We start from the raw sequence: 6,388 nt of genomic DNA, 5'->3' as shown, positions 1-6,388 counted from the left end.
TGGATGAGATGTTATCAGTCAAAGGTTTGATATCAGAATTTGAGTCGACAGTCAGTCTACAAACTCTTTTGGACTTACATACATTCTGAATATGCCCAATCTTACCACATGAAAAACACTTTGATTGGAGATATCTGGAATGTTCCTGTCCACACGAAGCACATTTGCCAAGAACTATTTTGGTTGGTGTATTTGACGATTTTGAATCTTCGAATTCAGTTGGTTGTTTTTGTTATGATAACGCATATTGGTTTCAAATTTACCGTGTGGGCGACCTTCAGGCCCTTTCGACTTTAGTGCATTAAATAAAACGGTCTCGTTGCATTTAGTTACTTATTTAACATCCTGGTATTGCTCGCAAATTTTTCTGATCGATATGAAGCGTTGATCAGTCTGTACTAGGAGTTTTTGCTGTAGATCTAGAAGATTAAATCCGGCACTGAGGCGATCACTCAGTTGGCTTTCAAGTTGTTGGCCGTAGTCACATTTTGCAGCCTGTGTTTGCAGTTGGAGGACAAAATCACGAATACTCTGAGATTCGGATCGAATAAGCGAATTGAACTTCGTTCGTTTTGCGGCCACAAAATTGATAGGATTAAAATGACTGGGAATTAACTTCTTTAGAACATCGAATGTGCAATCGATCGGCGCCGTAGGGAATGACAAATCCTTCACAAGATCATGAGCATCCTTCCCAGTGTAGTGCAGGAAATAAGCTATCTTCCTTTCATCATCCAAATCCGATTTGGTAGGACACCAAATGCTGAAGCGGTCCAAATAATCGTACACCTCCCGTGCAGTTGAATTTACACTGAGCGATTCCAATTCAGATAACATTGTGATGAAGAGAAAAAAATCCCGGATCGCGATGCTAAATCTGTGCACCATTGGTTGTTGTTTTGATGTAAACGCTAGCTTCGGAGGCTCAGACCGAGAACTAAGCTGAGGAGAATACTGTTACTACAGGAGGGCACTCTGATGACTGACCTTCTGTCTAGTATCAAAAAGTCCTTGCACAATGAAGCTGTGCTGATGAAGTATACGAACTCACTAAATTTTCTGGACTGGTATACAAACACGGTGATGCAACAATGCAGTGAGATGTGTGGTTTCGTTAGCCACTGTCTCAAAATCTCGCGGCAGCAGTTCGCTTGTTTGACCTTTCACGTATCTAGTGACTCCGTAATCTGACAAGTTTGGCTGAAAGTGGCTGAACTGCCAAAGTGTGCACAAAGTTAGGTGTAACTGTGTGATTTCTTATGCCGCTGCGCACAGTAGGTCCCCTTTGAGGATTACTCCACCCTTTGGTTTTGAGAGTTTTGAACCGTATTATATACAGCGCCAATGGACGATCGGAGTATGCCGTTTTTGAGGCCGATCTTTCATAACACCTCCCCCGGTGGTCGGGAGTATCGCTGCTTCTATGAATATAGATATGCCGGCGGCCGAATGCAACAATTGGCTGCCTTCACATTCCTACCGCAGAGGACAGAACTACTTTAAATTTAGACCGCCCCGTGCCTGCTTTTTCTCGTCTGGATGTCTCTCCGCAATCATAAAACCAAACCACCCCCACTGTGTCTTGGTACACACAACCCCTGAGACCCATGTATATGTGCTTCACAAACCACAGGTGAGGCAAATTAGTAAATGCATTCAGGCCTTTGAGATCTATGAACTGACTGTACCATACATACTTCAGTCAGAGCTAATACAACTATCGAGGTATGCAGAATTCTCCACAACCTGAATTGCTTCATGAATCGTGAATATTATGTTCACAGATTGCACGTTATGGAGCATGATTTGTAATTTGAGGGTTCAAGGTGCAAGGTGATGTTATGATGGTGGTCAGTTTATTTGCAAGTGATTGTAACTCATCAACCAAAAAGAAGAGGTTGATATCGCCTGCGTACTTTATATTGGTAAGGTTATCATCGACACCGAAGTGAACATCGGCCTTTTGAAGATCTCACGTTTGTCTTGTTATTTCACCACTGACGAGGTTGAACAGGAGTGGTGAATGTGGACGACCCTGTCAGACGCCATTTTTGCAGGAAAGCTTTTTAGGAACTCACTATACATTCTCACAAGGTCAGAAATACGTATAAGGACTGGATCATTTTCATAAACGTCCCAAGAATCCTTGGTTAGGCAAGTTAAGAGCACTGACAAATCAACAGGATCGGACGCACCCCGGAAGTTAAGATACACCGAGACTTTCGGCCGTCCCAGCATATGGCGTTACTCTAAAACTTGACGAAACCCGCGAAGACGTGATCACTGCAGCCTCCATCCGTTTGAAATTCCGCTTTATGTTCAGGGTTTGGCGTGCTATGGTAAGGTGACGAAGAATCAATGATACCAGAAATGTTGCTACAAGGCCGAAGAGCTGAGTGCGAGTACCACTCTTGAAAATAAACGGTATTATCGCATCACTTCACTTGTCTGAAACGGACAATTTCTCCCAGAGGGTTAACGTCGGGATTCATTAGTAATGAACAAAATCAGTCTGCTGCTGGCGCATAGGTGAAATGGCCGTTTGCCTCATCCCCACCCACTGAGCACGATCCAATTCGTCTAGTCAATAAACTGGAACAAAATCGAGTCTCAGATGCAACCGTAAATGCAACGCTGCAGTTCCCAAAAAGATATCTGAGCTAACAGTCTACTGGAAAGAAGCACTCAAGGTCTTATAAAGGCTGTACTTAGTGGTGTCAGAACCACGATCCAGGATCGGCAAATCTCAAGCACATCTTTTGGGTCTTCGGTGCAGATGGGCTTTATTTACAATAATAAACGCCTTTGACTGGTCACGAATGAACAGCCACTTGCCAGCCCAGCACCAGTTGGCCGAAAATGTGGAGCCAACAGCCAATCAAGTACCAGCATTACTTGATTGCTATTTGTCATCAGAGGGTTCTGGAGTTCCAAAAGCAATACCCTCCCAGGGAATGTCGATGCTGCTGAGCATTGAGAACTGAACCGGCAACTTTCTCTGAATGACGGAATGTGTATCCATGGTTCGTGCATGGTGGACATGGACCAGGAAAACTTAGAAAGATAGATACCAAATAAAGTTTTGTTTTTTGACCATACTTTAAACATGTCATTCTCGTTCCACCATGAAAAAGTGGCTCAAAAGGCTCAGAAAGCACAACATTAATCCGATTTAGATTATGCCAACCGGGTATCCTACTCATGACGGTAGAAGGACGTAGCCATGGCTGAACTTCCTCAACCAGCTGCTAGGAGGGTGTTTGTTTACTACGAATCCGTTGTTTGCGAAAATAATCCCAGGGTGCTTCAACTCTCTTTGTTCATCGTCGCCTACGAAGGAACCTAGTACTTATTCATGCCGTGCCCGAATAAAACTTGGCCGACGGGTATTTCACCGTTGATCCAAATAATACATGACGATGTCACGGTGAGAATCTTTTGAAGCCCAGAGCACACACTTACATTAGCCATTTTGGCTATATAGGTGCCAATCTTCAACCTGGTTGTGCCACCCACAAACTCCATATACGCACAACCACTAACCCATTGATACCCATCACTACGCTCCCCATTAACACCCTCATGAAATCACCTCTGCGATGAAAGGTTTGCAACCAGTTTGCCCAGGTCAGCGAACAAGCCATCGACAATATCTCATTGCAATACCTATAGTTGTAGTGAATTACAAATAATGATCACATGTCGAGTTATCGATGACTTTGAAGAATCATCCGTCAGAGCATTTTGCCTACACCATGAGGACGCGGGCAATCGCACTAAGCCTAACCTGTATATCGAAAATTGATGACGTCCATGAAAAACCGCCTTTATTTGCCGGGCGTGTGGAAGTGGCCACAGCGAATTACTTCAATTCGACTGCTAGTTGTTGGCAGTCGCTTGTTCAGCCGAGCGAACATTTGGGGTCACCTAATGCGTCCAATCCGAACATAAGGATCGATTTACAATTGAAGCATGAGTTAAAAATGCGACAAATTCAGGCGACGGATTGTGCGGTTTCAAGTCGTGGTAAGATTGATTTAGTTTTCCAAGCATAACACAACCAAGTGAACGCCAGAATTTCTTTCTCATCCACTATACACATAAGGCGTAAGGAAATTGCTTCCCAGAATTTGGTTGCAACCAACTTGTATTTGTGTTGGTCGTTTTCATGAGTACATATGTCCTGCCGGGAGAAGCATGAAAATCGTGAGAAGTGTTCGTTTGTCCATCGGTGTCCTGAAATGGGAGGAAGATATAACATAGGTTATCGAAGCGTCATATTGAAACAGGCGGCCAAAAACCGGAAGGAGTACTCACCCCGACGTTGGAAGACTTCAGCGGCTATTATGTCGTGGGTGCTTGTTTACACAATGCCAACTTCAGCAGCTATTTCGCATGTCCAATTACTGTATTCCACAAAAATAAGGGACTTACACGAAATGCATGCGGTTTCATTAACAGCTTTTCTGAGTTGATATGCAACATGAACTCATCTTCTTCTCTTTCAACTAGCTGGTGATAGTCACAGTAGTTAGACGTTTAATCACTGCTGTTGAGTAGTTCCTCCTTGGACGCGAAAACAGGGACACAGACTTCTGGTATATATTGTGCTGGGATATTGTGCTTCGGTTCAGGTCAACACCATGAGATCCCCTCTTTGCGGACGGGGTATAAAGCACACCTTTGCACTTTCTGAACGGGCTGAGGGCCAAGAACCAAAAGTAAATTTTTCTTAAACGGACCCAACTTTGGGCCAGGCCTAAAGAAATCCTCTTTTGGGTAGTGCCTGCTCATCATTTATTAGAACAAGTGTAACAGTTCACATTTAAGTGTAAACTGTTCAATCTGCATAAACGCCTACATAGCCAGACCGCAACCTGTTATTAAAAAGATGTGCAGTTTGTATTTTAAGACGAATAAGGGGTGCCCGAAAAAACTTACCCGAAAGGTTTGTTGCATGCGTTCCTCCTATGTTCACTACATCTTAAGAGCGCCGGAACAATAATATCTGCTACAGTCAGGAGAAGCATTGTGGCCATGGTGGCCTGTCTCTGACCGCCAAAAAAGCGCGCGTCCGGTCTCTGAAAGTTTTGCCAGGAACCAAGGCCTATCATCTGCCACAATAAAACCCATCCACGCGGCGCCCGCTAAACAAAACTGGTCGACACCTCCGGCGGTATTTGTATATATCTTGAGTTGTAACAATCCTGCCGAATTCATCGACTAGCGTCTGCCGCACATCACAGGACGTCGTTCCATACTTCGGAAAGGTGCTGCAGGTGCTCAACTTGACTTCGGTTAGCCGTCGATCAACTGTAAGCCGATCGTACAAGAACTTCGGCAAATTATTATTTTGTTCAAGGACACAGGAGTTGACAACCAAATGGTTCTTTTGCTTACGTAGGCAAAACCGCACTGGAGAGCCACTGTTTTGGCGTACTGTTTTCTATTGACAAACATGCTAACTTCCTAGCTTTTTCGGATTCCCGGGCTTTCCGTCGGTCTTGGAGGTCATCTGCAGCATTTGTAGTACACCCATTTGTAACGTAAAACAGCGTTGGTGCCCCGGTTACTGGATGAACGCACAAATTCCACATAATTATTCTTCATGTTCTGTGTTAAGGCTTTCTTAAATGCCGTAAAGGATGAAAAGGATAAAGTCCCAAATTTCTCAACCAATTCGTGTGAAGCCAATTTTGAAGCCATAACAGGGGCCAATAAGCCGCACAGTTGCGCTTGGCTGCAAACTCTCTAAGGCTAGAGTAAATCCTTTTGCGCCAGAATATTGCATTTTTGTTGCGTATGTGCTCAAAACAAGAACCATTCCGATCTATATTTGCTGCTCACCATATTTCATTGTCCACTGAAGCAATCATACCTTTTGCGGAAAGGCCTGGTGGAATGATTTTCAGGCATCTCTAATACCCCGGGTGCCTAAATGAGGCTCAAAAGTTTAGACCAGTACTCTGTACTCCATCGCCTCATTGATTCAGTCCATCGGGGACACGTGATAGCTCTCGAAAATTCCATTCCAGCCTGCGAATACTGGGTGCCACCATGGTACAGCAAGTTCAGAGCTAAAAATGCGTCAAAAATTTCAAAGAAAGGTTAATTGAAACAAATTGCAAAAGCTAGCGGCATATGAGGGTGCATTTTAGTCTTAGCAAATATGCGAAGAATTACTACATTTTGACTTAAAAGATTTCCATTTTACTCGCAAGCGTTTTCCAAGGAAACGCATTGCGCGTCGAAGGTGCAGCTTTTAGGAACGAAAAGAATGGATGACCGTCGTCAGCGCGCCCTACTTTTGTGACGATGAATATGCGGGATTCGCAAAGCAATGGAGTTACTACAAATAAACGCCTCGATTCAGGGCTGCGTTAGTGAA

The sequence above is a fragment of the Opisthorchis viverrini genome (assembly GCF_000715545.1).
Source record: "Opisthorchis viverrini unplaced genomic scaffold opera_v5_141, whole genome shotgun sequence".
NCBI classification, from domain to species: Eukaryota; Metazoa; Platyhelminthes; class Trematoda; order Opisthorchiida; family Opisthorchiidae; genus Opisthorchis; species Opisthorchis viverrini.
The sequence above is the reverse complement of the archived record's forward strand: the minus strand, read 5'-3'. Positions refer to the sequence as shown.